Source organism: Tachyglossus aculeatus, chromosome 17 (genome assembly GCF_015852505.1).
Source record: "Tachyglossus aculeatus isolate mTacAcu1 chromosome 17, mTacAcu1.pri, whole genome shotgun sequence".
NCBI lineage: Eukaryota > Metazoa > Chordata > Mammalia > Monotremata > Tachyglossidae > Tachyglossus > Tachyglossus aculeatus.
Window position 1 is genome coordinate 20,316,176 of NC_052082.1, and position 16,374 is coordinate 20,332,549.

Consider the following 16,374-nt stretch of genomic DNA (forward strand, 5'->3'; position numbering starts at 1 on the left):
GGGGAGATACAAGGTAATCAGGTTGTCCCACATGGGGCTCACAGTCTTAACCCCCATTTTCCAGATGGTGGAACTGAGGCATAGAGAAGTTAAGCAACTTGCCCAAAGTCACACAGCTAAGTGGCAAAGCCAGGATTAGAACCCATGACCTTGGACTCCCAAGCCCACGCTCTTTCCACTGACCCACCTAAATCAAAAGTTACTCGGATTCCTTACATGGAAGTTGCTTTACCCATAGTAGAAGGTGCCATGGGAATAAAAAGTGAGCTTTATTTCTCTATGGTCAATTAGAATGGGCAATGAAACAACTTAAGAACCTAAAAAAAAAATATTATATGAGACAAGGGAATGAGGGAAAATTCAGGAGGTGTCAGGTAAGGTCATGGACAAGCTATGTTGAAATTTGCAGTTGAATGAATTGTTCTGAGTGACATCCTTCAGGATTTCCTCTAGACTGTGAGTTCGTTGTGGTCAGAGCTTGCCACTCTTTATTTTTGTATTGTACTTTCCCCAAGTGCTTAGTAAAGTGCGCTGCACAAAGTAAGTGCTTAATAAATACAATTGAATGAATGAATGACTATAAATTTGTTGATGATGATGATGGTATTTGGTAAGCACTTACTACGTGCCAAGCACTGTTCTAAGAACTGGGGTAGATACAGGGCAATCAGGTTGTCCCACGTGGGGCTCACAGTCTTAATCCCCATTTGACAGATGAGAGAGCTGAGGCCCAGAGAAGCAAAGTGACTTGCCCAAGGTCACACAGCGGACAAATGGCAGAGCTGGGATTAGAACCCACGACCTCTGACTCCCAAGCCCGGGCTCTTTCCACTGAGCCACGCTGCTTCTCCCGGGAATGTGCCCATCAATGCTGTTATTACTGAGCTTTCTCCCAAGCCCAAGATTACATGGCAGGTAAGTCAGAGCCAGAATTAGAATCCTGATCTTCGACTTTCCAAACCTGGGATCTTTCCACCAGGCTCTATGATTCATGAATGACTCCCTCTAAACTGCAAGCTTACTGTGGGAAAGGACTGTGTCTATTATTCCTTGTACCCTCCCAAGAGCTTAGTACAGTGCCCTGCACACAGTAAGCACTCAATAACTATGATTGCATGATTGACTGCTGAGAAACTCCTTCTGATTTAAATCTGAGAGACAGGAATGCATTGGCTCTGTGAGATTTACCCTTTACTCCCTGGTCATTCTCCCTCCTCTCCAGGGTTTATTCTGAAATTATTCTGAGTGACAGGTTTAAACTCCTTGAAGTCAGGGCTAATAATAATAATAATTGTGGCATTTGTTAAGTGCTTACTATATGCCAGGTGTTGTATTAAGTGCTGGTGTGGATAAAATCATGTAGCGTTGCCACAATCCCTGTTTCATGTGGGGCCCACAGTCTCAAACCCCATTTTACAGGTGAGGTGACTGAGGCACCGAAAAGTGAAGTGACCTGGCCAAGGTCACACAGCAGACAAGTGGCAGAGCCCGGATTAGAACTCATGACCCTCTGCTCCCACATTTCTACTCTATACTGACTCTCTTATGTCCTCCCAAACACTTAGGGCAGTAGTCAGCACACACAGTGGGCACTCCATAAATATGGCTGATCAATTTCTAGCTCATTTGAGGACTTGGGGTGAAGGGCTTAGGGATGAAAGCCTAAAATGCTGACTATAAAGCATATAGATAGGCAAAGTCAAGGACTTTGGCTGGTTTGGGATACAATTTTTGTGGGGGACTATGCATTATCAAGTTATCTCCCTGCTTTCCCTGGGGAATGTCATTAAATGATAGGTAACACAAAGCATTAGGATGGCATTCAGTGTCCAGTTGGCATCTAGTGTTAGTTTGGAACTCAGCAATAAGGTGGCACCCAGTGGTAGATTTCCCCTGAGCAGATCCGAGCAGAAAATAGCATCGTCTAATGGAAAATTTTCTTTGAAAATAAGCCTGCCTCAGGAACTGGAATATTTCCCAAATCTGGATCTGCATAAACTGTGAAAAAGAACTGCTATTGTAACCATCCGCCCCCCACCTCCACCGGAAATATTTTCCCCATTAAGAAAATTACAGCTTCAAAATTTCTTGGTTTTGCTAGGCTTCATTTGCAAGTCCTAGATACACTCAGTCTTTACAAAAACTTTACTGCTTGGAAGTCCTCACAATTATCACGTGTCCCGCTTAACCCCAAACTGTCAGTAGTTATGGTGGGGTGTCCAGGAGAGGGTTGCTGAGGCATTATCAATCTTCACTTGAAAATGTTTTTAAAGAACTGGTCTCTGCCGCCCGCTGGGAAAATATTTTTAATCAATTGCACAGTTTTCTAACTGTGCTCCCATATACAATGGTTGTGTTTCCCCTAAAACCATAGCTTGGAGTTATAAAATCATAGCCAAAAGCAAAGCTGGATAAAGATATCTGAGATTTATAATAAAAAAATTAGAGAGATTTATCCACTGGCAGACAGTAAGAGGGTGTCAATGCCAGGTACAAATTTCCATTCCACTCTAAGTACTTACACATGGTTGCTTTTTTTTTTTTTTCAGATGTTCTACAGGAAGATTCATGATGTTAATTTTTCATCTGCTGCATTGTTATCTCTTTCATATAAAGCACTAGAGGTTTTGTGTGAATTAGGAAAATCTGTGGCCATTTCAAACTGCAAAGCTATAGTCCACTGATTAATCATCACAGCTCATGTTTAAAGTAACCATGCCTATTAGTGACAATGACAATGACTTATAAAGAGATTGCAAAAATGTCTCAGAGAGGATGCCTGTAGAATTATTAAATATGATTCATCCTTGGGTGTCTGTTCAAATGTAATTAGTAGAATGCAATTAGCATCTACTTATAGTTTCCAGTGTGGAAAATCTTGGCTCTCTATGATCATATTCTAGCCAGAAGTGGTAGGAAGTCCCAAAAATATGAATTGTTCATTATTTTGAGCAAAAAGATGACAATTCTACTAAGGCAAGAAAAGAAGATAAACCACTGAAGTGCTTATTTTCCCCTTGTTAGTATCCCATAGCAGCACTCTCTTTACAATTATGATAAAGCTTTCCAATAATCAAATGGTAAAAGACAGCAACCATCTGAATGTTGGTAACAAACTTATTTAGCAAAATGTTCCCCCAAAGTTGGCAACGTAGAAGTAGTCTTCAACGTGGCATAACAAATCCTACATCAGTTAATCTGAGCTGACACAGGGCACAGGAGGGAAGCCAACATATATACAATAGAAATAGAAGAATTTAAACTCTTCATACATTTTAGAAATTATTTAATTGAAAACACATTATCCTATTCCTACTATTCCTAATTCCAGAAATATTGCCAAGATTTATCTGATCGGAGTATAAGGGATGTTGAAATGGAGAGAAGTTGTGTTTACAAAGGCCTAAGGAAGGGTAGAGCTGAGGCAAGCATCTACTGTGGTGAAAGCGATGTCATAAGAGCTTGGGAGACGATGGTAATATTGGACTCCTCCCTTCAAGAGAGATGAGTCAGCCATAGATCTGAAACTTCCAGATTGAAAATTTGTGTGAAGGAATCGTTAGAGTGGATCACACTTTCTCATCCCTGTCAAGCTTGCCCACATAGGAGCATGGAAAGCAAGAAGCAAATAGATAAACAGGGAACATGGTTAATAATTTGCAGAGACTTTTAGTCTATAGTGCTCGTTTATGTCCCAAGTAACCAGAGAATGATGGCAGTCCTCTTTCCTAGAATTGCTCAAAAGATCAATCTATTGATTAATGAATCCCTTCACTTCAAAGCCCGATTGAAGGCACATTTCCTCCAAGAAGCCTTTCCTCCCTAAGCACTCCTCTCCTTCCACTCCCTTCTGAGTCACCCTGAATTCCTCCCTTCATTCATCCTCCCTCCCATCCCCACAACACATCTGTATACAGCTGTAACTTATTTTCTCATTTAAGTATATTAATTCATGCCTCCCCATAAAGACTGTGAGCTCATTGTAGGCAGTGAATGTGTCTGTTATATTTTACTCTCCCAAGTGCTTAGTACAGTGCTTCGCACATAGTAATCACTCAATAAATGATTGAATGAATTTATCGATCAGTCAGTAGTACTTAGTGAGTGCATATGGCAGGCAGAGCACTGTACTAAGTGTTGGGAGAAAATACAGAGGCGAGAATTTGACACAGCCCCTGTCCCTCAGGGTGCTTATGAGAACTCACCTAGATTCCTGAAAGGAGCACAACATCAAGCCCAATCAATCATATTTGCTGAGCACTTACTGTGTGCATAGCACTGTAATAAGCATTTTGGAGAGAACAATAATAGAGTTGGTAATAACCTTCCGACTCCCACGTGTGGGCTTTATCCACTATGACAGGCTGATTCTCTAGATACATTCCCTGCCCACAGTGAGCTCACAGTCTAGAGGACAAGACAGACATTATTAAAAAAAAAAATTACCTGTATGTACAGGTGGACAGGCAGAGAGAAAGAGAGAGAGAAAGACACGTTCTCAGAGGCAAAGTGAACAGTGAATTTGTTTCAGTACAATCCAGACAACTCAGAATAATCATGTTCTATTTCTTCTTTATCCTGAATTATCATTAATTCCTTCAGATTTTACCTCACTTTGATTAATAACAATAATAATAGAAGAAACCTTGTAGTATATGAAGTCTCAAATTGAGTTTCTAAAGTAAAATCAGCCCAGGTATACCAAATCTATAATATGGTGTAAAGCTGTCAGGCAATGTAATATTTTGTTGTTGTTGTTGGCTTTGTTGATTAAAAAAAACAGTTTTTTAATCTTCAGCTGTTTAATTAATGAATAGATCTGGTCAGAATCTAATGTATAACTGTGCTTTTGAACTATACTACACATGAGTTATAACCATAACCAAATCAGCATAGTGCTGCAGTCTTGTGGACTGGGAAGGTGTCTGCTAAATTGTTATATTGTACTCTCTCAAGTGCTTAGTACATTGTTTTGCTCACAGTAAGCATTCAATTCGATTGACTAATTCCAGTCAATAATATTATATGGTAAAGAATGAACAGTTAATTCTGGTTACTCAGCTACAGAGTACTGGCTACTAGGGGTCAGTCTTGGTTCTTTCTACTGGTCTATTTGTAAATCATTTTGGTTCACTACACCAATTAGTTTCAAACTTTGGGAGCAGGGACTGGATATTTTACTCGCTCAAGCGCTTAGTACACTGCTCTGCCCACAGTGTCATTCAGTAAATGCTATAGATTAAGATGGCTATACAGCTGCTAATTTTTCATTCCAGAGATCCACTGTATAGAGTCACATTTAGCTTTTGATTCATCTCTCTTTTGAATAATCATAATGCCTTCTAGACTGTGAGCCCATCTTCTAGACTGTGAGCCTGTTGTTGGGTAGGGACCGTTTCTATATATTACCAACTTGTACTTCCCAAATGCTTAGTACAGTGCTCTGCACACAGTAAGCACTCAATATGATTGAATGAATAAATTAGCATATTTTCTTCGTATCCCATATGTAACCCAACCATGCAGTTCATGTCTCAAAAACCTCCAGGGATTGCCCAAAACAGAAACTCCTTACCAGAGACTTTTAGGCACTCAATCAACTCTCCATCTCCTACCTTTCCTCACTAATCTCCTGCTACAATCCAAACCACACACTTGCTCCTCTAATCTCAACCCAATTATCTGTACCTCAATCTTACCTATCTCACTGCCAAGTCTTCGCCCGCATCCTTCCTCTGGCTTGCTATTCCCTTCCCCTGCATATAGGACAGACCACTATTCTCTGTAATAGATTTTGATGTCTGTCTCTCCCTGTAGACTGTGAATTCTTGGCAGGAAGGGTTTTGTCTATAGAATGTAACAAGAACTTTCCCAAGCAGGTAGTACAATGTTCTGCAAATGGTAGGTGCTCAATAAATGCCACTGATTGATTGATATGCTGAAAGATTGTGCAGGTGACAGAGGAGAATATTCCTTTTCAACTTGTGGATCTTGACTGGTCATCCTCATCAGTTCCAGGAACTTTGCCACTGAAGACACTCACTGCAGTGGTGATGTATTTAGTGAATAGAAATAAAACAAAACAGATCCCTTTGTTACCCTGAAAACCAACTGTACTTGAACTGGGCTTGATTTGCATAGCTGAAGTGATTTCAATCATGAATAATAAAATCTGGTAGGAAAGATGACTTGTCACATCATATGCACATGCTATTGAGCACACGGTGATCATTTAAATTCAGGTGGAAGATTGTTGCTATCCACAAGAGTTTCCCAATATTTTTTAGTTTGACGTCGTCAACTGGCTTATGTCAATTCCTTGTGATGTTCCCTGAATAGTGTTGAGATACGTAGTTTTCCGATGACTCATGTTGGTTTCCAGCTAGCATCTGCTCAAATTACCAGGAGGGCATTAAATAAAGTGAGCATGTGTGTGTCTTTAAGATATTAGACATGACCAGCTGTTTTATATTCTCAGAGCCCATTCGCTAATAAAAGGCTCACGAACAGCCCACAGGTAAGAAGGGGGAAAAAAAAAAAAAAAGCACAATGTCAGTTCTCAGCAGTGCCTTTTCTGGCATGCTGGTGACTATTATACCAGCATGTGGGCATGCCTCAAGTCCAAATCCATGTCAAGGAAGACAAAACAATCTACAGACCTGCTGGAATTCTTTTGGCCAATAATATATTTAGGTGCTCACTATAACTTATTTCCAAATACAGAAACCCTACTCTCCCTCTTTGTCCTTTCAGGGTCTATTATAAATCATGCTGAGTAATCACGGACAGAATCCTGCAGTGTTGTAAGAAGAGGGTTTTACTGCCTGAATCATTTCACATTTATTAAGTATGAGGAGGTAATAAAATAACCTGTCCCCAAGCCCATTCAAGGTTACTCTCTTTTACACAATCACCTTCTCCTGTTTAGAGTCCATTCTAGAAAGGTCACTAAGAGGGACATTTTCTTGGGAAAAGGATGATAATACTTCATACAGGCTTCTCTCTAACTTCATTGGACTTTGCTAAGATTTGAATCTTCACAAACCTAATAGGATTTTAACTGCTCTTCACAAGAAAATCACTTTCTTAATTTTCCTAATATACAGGAAAAATGCCCAAATCTTGGCCCCACACTTTTCCTTTATCCATTTACATTGTTCCTCTTGCTGGAATTCTTTCCTCATTAAGGGACATTAGAGGACCCATAATTTATTATGGTATTCATCAAGGGCTTACTATATGTCAAGCATTGTTCTAAGAGATTTGCATTGAGGTTGTGGGGGGAAACAGTGTGGTGTAGTGGACAGAGCAGGCCTGGAAGTCCTTGGGCAAGTTATCTCACTTCTCTGTGCCTTAGTTACCTTATATGTAAAATGGGGACTAAGACTGAGATTCCCATGTAGTACCTGGACTGGGCCCGATCTGATTTGCTCTTATCTACCTCAGCCCTTAGAACAGTGTCCGATAATAACAATAATAATAATAATGGCATATATTAAGCGATTACTATGTGCAAAGCACTGTTCTAAGCGCTGGGGAGGTTACAAGGTGATCAGGTTGTCCCACGGGGGGCTCACAGTCAATCCCCATTTTACAGATGAGGCAACTGAGGCCCAGAGGAGTTGTGACTTGCTGACAATTGGCGGAGCCAGGATTTGAACCCATGACCTCTGAATCCAAAGTGGCACATAGCGAGAACTTAACAAGTCCCATAAAGAATTGCTGCAGGAGGTAAAAGCTATTAATCAGGTTACACAAATGCCTTATGCCACGTAGGGCTCACCATCTAAGTAGGAGGGAGACCAGCCACTGTCAAATCTCCATTTTACAGCGGAAAAAATTTAAAGAAATGGAGAACTCACACAGCGGGCAACGGGCAGACCCAGGATTAGAAGCCAGGTCTTTGGACTCACAGACCCGTGATTTTTCCACTAGACAACACTGCATTGTGGACTCACTCATTCCCTCTCCCTCCCTTTCCTACTTTCATTACTTCATCCTCCTGGCCTTCTCCTCTTGGCCTGCTCCACTGCAACTCCCCCGATCACCTTATAGAACAGATTCTCCATCATTTGCCCCCTTTCCTGATTCTGAATGAACAGGTCTTCCTCTGAAGGTTCAGCATGTACAATAGTGACTGGGAAAGAGGGATCAATATGAGGGTCAGTGGACTCCTCCCTGGATTTTTAATCCGTGTTTCTGTACCTCTAGGAAGAGGCAGTATATTAGAGGCCTGGCCAGTTCTCCTTCACCAGATTTATCTTGTACCAGCAGGAAGGGAAGTATCTGTTTTATTAGGGGCTCAACATGGGTCCAGTGTTGCTCCGGGGTTCATCCTCTGTCACTCCCTCCTAGCCCCACAACACTTATGTACATATACGTAATACATTTATTTATATGCCTGCCTCCCCTTCTAGACTGTAAGCTTGTTGTGGGCAGGGAATGTGTCTGTTACATTGTTATATTGTACTCTTTAAGCACTTAGTACAGTGCTCTGCACAGAGTAAATGCTCAACAAATATGATTGATTCCTTTGAGTCAGCTGGAGTGAAGGAGAAATATTCTCATTTGGGTTGCCCACCAGTTGGGATATTATGAAGAGGCAGTCAAAGAGGAGCTTTAAGATATAATAATAATAATGGCATTTGTTATGCGCTTACTATGTGCAGAGCACTGTTCTAAATGCTGGGGGGGATACAAGGTGATCAAGTTGTCCCACTTTGGGGCTCACAGTCTTAATCCCCATTTTACAGATGAGGTAACTGAGGTTCAGAGAAGTTAAGTGACTTGCCCAAGGTCACACAGCAGATGTGGCGGGGCTGGGATTTGAACCCATGACCTCTGACTCCAAAGCCTGTGCACTTTCCACTGAGCCACGCCTCTCAGTAGGCATCTACAAATTTAGTGATGCATGTGTATCAAACATCAAAACATTCATTACTTAATAGTATTAGCATTTGGATATCAACATGATGCTTGGCACATAGTAAGCGCTTAATAAATGCCATCATTATTATAACATGATGCCTTTCAATAGGTTGGTTTCTAGAAAATCTAATTCAGTCTGAGGTTGTGGGAGAAGCATTGTGGCCTACTGGAAAGACCATGGGTCGACAAATCAGAAGACCTGGGTTCTCTTTGAGAAGCAGTGTCGCTCAGTGGAAAGAGCGCAGTCTTGGGAGTCAGAGGTCATGGGTTCAAATCCCAGCTCCACCACTTGTCAGCTGTGTGACTTTGGGCAAGTCACTTCACTTCTCTGGGCCTCAGTTACCTCATTTGGAAAATGGGGATTAAGACTGGGAGCCCCACATGGGACAACCTGATCACCTTCTAGCCTCCCCAGTGCTTAGAAGAGTGCTTTGCACATAGTAAGTGCTTAACAAACGCCATCATTATTATTATTATTCTAACTTGCCACTTTTCTTTGTAACCTTGGGCAAGTTGCTTAACTTCTCTAGTCTCAGTTCCCCCATCTGTAAAAACCTTACTCCCTCCAATTTGGACTGTGAGCTCCACATAGAGAGGCAACGTGGCTCCGTGGAAAGTGCACGGGCTTGGGAGTCAGGTCATGGGTTCTAATCCCAGCTCCACCACTTAAAATAATGATGATGTCATTTGTTAAGTGCTTACTATGTGCAAAGCACTGTTCTAAGCACTGGGGGAGATACAAGGTGATCAGGTTGTCCCACCTGGGCTCACAGTCTTAATCCCCACTTTACAGATGAGGGAGTTGAGGCTCCGAAAAGATAAATGACTTGCCCAAGGTCACACAGCAGACATGTGGCGAAGCTGGGATTAGAACCACGACCTCTGACTCCCAAGCCTGGGCTCTTTCCACTGAGCCACACTGCTTCTCCGTCAGCTGTGTGACCTTGGTCAAGTCACTTAACTTCTCCGATTCTCAGTTACCTCATCTGTAAAATGGGGATTAAGACTGTGAGCCCAACGTGGGACAACCTGATCACCTTGTATACCCCCCGGTGCTTAGAACAGTGCTTAGCTCATAGTAAGCACTTAAATACTATTATTATTATTATGTGGTACAAGAACAGTGTCCAATCTGATTATCTTGTACCTACCTCAGTGTTTAGTACAGTGCTTGGCACATAGGAAACAGCAAGTACTGTAATAATAATAACAATAATCAGGGACAATATTTCTGGTGTGTGAGACAGAGACTTTGTTTTGATCACAAAAAACTCCAGAAATGGGTGAAAACCCTTTAGAGTCAGATGCTTAAAGTCACTCATCCATGTATTAAATTATCTGGCAGTTTGAGTTATCCAGTCTTTCTAATTTACTTTCACTAAGAACACCAATTGTCTAGTCTCCCAAAATAAACACCCCTTTTCCTCAGCTTCCCCTCATCTCCCACCTCACCCCCTTTTCTTTACCCCCCTTCCCTGCCCCACAGCACTTGTGTATATTGATGCTATTGATGCCTGTTGACTTGTTTTGATGTCTGTCTCCCCCCATCTAGACTGTGAGCCTGTTGTGGACAGGGATTGTCTTTGTTGCTGAATTGTACTTTCCAAGAGCTTAGTGCAGTGCTCTGCACACAGTAAGTGCTCAATAAATACAATTGAATGAAATCAGAGAGACTGGGAAGCAGAAGAAATGCTGTTCCAGATGCCTAAATAGAAAAGACCTTAGTTCATATCATATTTTCCCCTTTAAGACCAAGAATATACACATATGGATTTAACTTGTAATAATAATAATAATCTTGCCTCAACATTTTTTATATAAAAAGCCCTTAGAAGCACTGGAGAACTTTAAAATATAGACACAAAATTGCTTGCTTCTGTCAACTGCTTTCATTTCTTACATTATGGGATTAGATCAAGCGGATGGCTATCCCAATTCATACCCCCTTGGGGATTATGGCTCACGCTTATAACATGCACTTGTGTTAGATGTTAATATGGCTAGCCTTTCTCTTGCTTCTTTTCCTTTCCCTTTAGCACTACACAATGCCTCAGTGAATGCTAATGCATGGACTAGAAATTTAAATTTCCCCACCACTCCTGCTCCAAAAAAAAAAAAAAATCTGTTTTATATTATTTGAAGGTAATGTACTTTGCAGAAATTCTCCCAGTCTGTGGGCTATTCACACCTGGAATATAATGCTGAAGTTTCCAAAGAAGGCACCTCGTAGAAAACATTGAGGCTTGAATATTACCCGTCTAATGACTTTCAAAATTTCATTTAAAAAAATGGTTTTGTTGTGGTGAATTGTATTTCTAGAGATGTAGATGGAATTTTATTGATCTATAAATCTTTAACTAACTTAAGGTCTGGTTTCTCCTTTTCTACCTGGAGAACAATTAAGAATGGTTTCTTTCCCAGTGCAAATATTTTCTAAAAATCTTTAACTATTCTGACCTTGTCCCAAGAGTGAAATTATCTGTGAGGGGAAATAACCTGGAAGTAAAGAGAAAGTCACTTCACCTGCAAGGGGAATTAAAAAAAGTCTTGCTTTGCAACAAGCCTTGGAATTATATATGAAGCCTGGCAAAGAATCTACAGAATCCACAGACTTCATAGATTCCAAATTTTAAACTGATCTCAGCCTCAGAAGGTGGGTTCAAATATTAAGAATATTTTTCCCTTTTGCCCAACTGGAACCTTTGGCAATTACCTGAATGTCAGTTATGTTCTTGACTGCGTTCTATGAGTGGAGAAGCCACCCACGGCTAAATCCTCATTTTATTTTTTTGTTTTGGTTTTTTTCAAATGGTATTTGTCAGCGTGGCTTAGTGGAAAATCACAGGCTTGTGAGTCAGAGGACATGCGCTCTAATCCCGGATCTACCACTTGTATGCTGTGTGACCCTGGACAAGCCTCCGCTCAACTTTTCTGTGCCTCAGTTACCTCATCTGTAAAATGGGGATGAAAACTGTGAGCCTCCCGTGGAACAACCTGATTACCTTGTATCTATCCCAGTGCTTAGAACTGTGCTCAGCACATAGTAAGCGTCTAACAAATATCAGATATTAGATTAGGGACCATAATTAACACTGGGGTAGATAAGGGCTAATCAGGTGAGATAAAGTTCAAGTCCCACGTGGGACTCACAGTCTTAATCCCCATTTTACAGATGAGGTAACTGAGGCATAGAGAAGTTAAGTGACTTGCCCAAAGTCAGTTGCAATAGTGAATTTGACTGTGGCCATTCAACTTATTTGTTACAATCTGAGTGGTGCCTTTTTTCTTTTTAATTCTCTCTGCTAGTGAAAAATGCAACCTAAAAACAAAAGCATTGAATGTTTTCATTGCTTGAAATGTGTATGGATGAATGAGTTTGTGGCAGTTTGGGCAGGTATAGGCACACATTGATGTTGCAGTACAATCCTGACGACATAAATCAGCCTTAAAGAGAGCTGAAGACCTAGAAAGCCAGGAAACACAGCAAGAAAGAGGAAGAACAGCACATTAACCTGAGGCAATGAAATCATGAGGACTGGGCATAGGGCTAGAGGTTGTGAAAGAAAAACAGAAAGACTCTGGGGCAAAGGGGGAAATGAGAGAACTTGTCGGAAAGAAGATTCAATTTTGATGACCATAAACCCCTCCCTGTGAATGTAGCAATAAATTGACGATTAACAAAGAACTGCTCAATCCAGTCATTAAGCCCAGTTCCTGGTAAAAAATTAGAAGGAAAAAAAAACTAGAGATAACATAAAAATTTCCCCCCCTCTAGACTGAGCCTGTTGTTGGGTAGGGATTGTCTCAGTTGCGAATTGTACTTTTCAAATGCTTAGTACAGTGCTCTGCACACAGCAAGCACTCAATACAACTGAATGAATGAATGTAGATACCCATTTATTTCTGTATAGGCTATCTTATTCTTAATATCAAATATTCTTAATATTTGAAATAGGCTATCAGCAAAGACTTTGAGAAATATTTTTTAAAAAGTTTCATAATAATGGCATTTATTAAGTGTTTACTATGTGCAAAGCACAAAATGTGTCTTCCCTCAAACTGAGAAGCCCATGTGGGAAAGGTACTGTGTCCAACCTGAAAAACTTCTATCTACCCCAGTGATTAGAACAGTGCTTGACACATAGTAAGAACTTAATAAATGGCATTTAAAAAAATGTTTCCAACAAGAAAGGTACTTTAGTTGATAATAACCAAGATTGACAGGTCCCAGCTTTTGATGATTAGTACATGCTGGCTCAGAGCAAATTGTGGGATATAAAATGAGACCAGATTTTCTGGAGAAGAATGTCCAAACATGCAGAGAGTTATCTCCAAGGAGAGAATAAGAACTGCGAGACTTCACTGGTCATCTAGGGTGTTCGTACTGTGGTAAGATTTTACTAATAGAAAAAAGGTAAATTACTGCTTTACTGTTGGGTATAATCCCAGAGACATTTTAACCAACTGCTTTGTCTTGCTAAGTGATAGCTTTATATTGTTTTTCTTCTCCAAAACCTTCAAACCTCCAGTCTGGAGAATTTTGTTCAAGACTAAGGTTTCGATGTAGGTCAGAATTTCACAGTACAAAAGTAGCAATGGGCAATTTTAGTGGTATTGGGCTGGATCATTTCAGGAAGAAATCTTAAACCAAAGTGTTTGCTTGAAACTTTCAATAAATAAATTTAGGAAGTGAGAAACAGCGTGACAGTGGAATGGGCATTTGCCTGGGAGTCAGGGGTTCTAATCCCCAGTCTGTCATGTGTCTGCTTTGTGACTTTCAGCAAAAAAACTTAACTTCTCTCTGCCTCAGTTCCCTCATCTGGAAAATGGGGATTCAATACCTGTACTCCCTCCTTTTTATACTGTGATCCCCATGTGGGATCTGATGATGTTGTTGTATCTACCCAACCCTTTAGTACAGTGTTTGACCGTACTAAATGTTTAAATACAATTGCCATTATTATGAAGACTATACAACTAGATTATCTTGTATCTATCTCAGTGCTTAATACAATGCTTGTTGGCACAAAGGAAGCACTTAAGTACCATAAAGAAAGTTACCACAAACACCTACAAATTCAAAGAAATGGTTCTCTGAGAAGTGTCCTTTTCTCCTTCTAAGAATAGAGTTTGAAAATCAAATGAAAGCTCCTCCCAACTTCCTTCTTCTTTCCCTTTAATAATAATAATAATGGCATTTATTAAGCACTTACTGTGTGCAAAGCACTGTTCAAAGCGCTGCTTAGATGACCAAGATTCTAAATGACCAAGATTCTTTAGGCAGTGGTAATATAATTAAATGCTGTCAAGTTAAAAAACAAGCTTATTTTACCCAATATGTTTAAGAAATTCACTTTAAAATAATTTATGAATAATATACAATAATTCACAGGTCTCAGTGAAAATTTTTCATTAAACTAGCCTTATAATGTATTGTATGTTTTTTTTGTAGGAAGCAATTGGCAGTATTTATTAAGACAAAAACTCGCCAGATGCAGTTCAAGTCATCATCCGCCTCCACCATAGTGGTTTTGGACTAATTTCTGAAATCTAGTCTTGATGACCATATGGATGATAATTAAGTAAATGGCTCTTTAATTTTGGCTGAGCCTGATTTGCTGTGGTTTTCAACAATATTCGTTCATATAATGATACTGTAGGATGTAACGTCTGTTCAGTGATTAAAATGAATTTTTGCTGATTGTTCTCTTTGGCTGATTGTTCACAATGTCACAAATGAATGTGACAAATTTAAATGTAAAAATAATTTGTGATATTAATATTTTTGCTCAATATTTGGCCATGCCCCACTTTCTCAGTAAACTACGTTAAAAGCTCTTATTCTACTGTTTTGTTTGCTTTTGTGTACTACTGGGCAATGTTTTGTCCCTCAGAATATCAGATGAGGAAAATGTGTTGTGGCCTTACAGATCAATAAAACAATACTGCCAATTCTCTCGAAAAGTGTAAACCTCAAAAACCTCAGTGTTGCAGCTTTTAATAGGTTTTTTGTAAATGCTTTCTGTGAAGAGTACTCCTGGATTTTAGACAACAGTGATCTGATTCTATTAAATAGTGGTCTTCATTTTGGTATGTATATATAGTTTTAAAGCCACCCAGTCCTTTAACCGCATTTCTCCACTGTGGTCATTCCTTGAGCTGAACAGACTTTTTGGCTTTTTATGACTTTTTGGCTCTGTACCTCTGCAAGTGCTCGTTTGCCTTGGAGATACTAGTGAGGCAGACTTTGTGACCAAGCTGCTGCAGTGTTTAGAATGGTGTTTGGCACTTAGTAAGCGCTTAAAAAAATACTATTATTATTATCCTTTAATGTATGGCTGGAACAGTTAATTGCCAGGCTCCCACTGCTCAAGGAAAATATCCTGACCAAACCCAACATTGAGCACAGCTATGCCTTGTGCTGGTTGTAAATTGCTTCAGGCAGCTACAGCTGGGGCTATTATTTTTAAGTCCCAGAAGGAAGCATCCTACTGATCCATTCTCAAGTACTTTTTTCTTATAGTTGGCGACAACAATAAATTCTAAATCATATTTAAGAACCTGTTCTTCAAGCTCCTATCATGATATTTGTTAGTATTATTTAAGAGTAAGAACAGAGAGCTGTAGGTAGCTCAGGCCAAATCACTTTTCTACCAGTTATCTATGTCTGTCTCTTTCTCACTTGACTTTGCAAGTATAGACATGAAGTTCCACTTTACTGCAGCCCTATAAATTCATGAACAACAAGCCCAACAACAGAAAAATCTGCCCCAGGATTTTTATTCCTTCTTTGCTAATTCATGAAACACAGGCACAAAGTAGATTTGGTAGAATACAAGCGAATCAGCCCTAGGGCTCTTAAGAAACATGAATTCTGCAGTCTTTCAAACATCGTACCTGTCTTCATTCCTAGTTCCCCGATCAATTTGGAAAGGGACATTGAATAGATGACTCGAGCACTCAGCCTCAAAGGCATTGGAAATTTTCAGATCAGTAGAATGTCACAAATAGTTTGCTCAGATAAAATAGTCTTTGTTAAGCAGTAGTAAAAAAAGTTAAAGGCCAAACATGTTCAGAAGTTTCCCATTCGAAATAGTAACATGTTCAGAAGTTTCCCATTTGAAATAGTATGATGACTGTGCTAAGCAATTATGAAATAGTTTTTAAATCTTCTCAGAGTAGAATTCAAGTCTGCTTCTGTTGGAGAAATAAATGTTTTATTAATGATGAAAACAAGTGTAGAGGATTTTTTTCCTCACTTCATTCTCTGAAACAAGCAAAATTCTTCATGGATGAAAAATGTTTCAAGTAAGGGTCATATCATATTTGCTTGTTAAATATTTGCTTGTATAGTTGGAAGATGTATTTTGTAAGTGTCATATGCGAGGTTATTGAGGAAGCACTGTAATTACTGAGAGTTCTTCCGCATTAAAAAGGCCATACCCT

At 39.8% G+C, this 16,374-nt stretch overlaps 1 long non-coding RNA gene across 1 annotated transcript in view; it reads left to right on the plus strand.

Moving 5' to 3' along the window:
* LOC119939588 overlaps positions 1 to 734 on the plus strand; it is a 35,293-nt gene extending 34,559 nt beyond the window's left edge. Inside the window, exon 3 of the long non-coding RNA XR_005454681.1 lies at positions 715 to 734. This is a non-coding gene — a long non-coding RNA (uncharacterized LOC119939588). The remainder of the gene's footprint in view (positions 1 to 714) is intronic.
* The last annotated feature ends 15,640 nt before the right edge of the window (positions 735 to 16,374 follow it).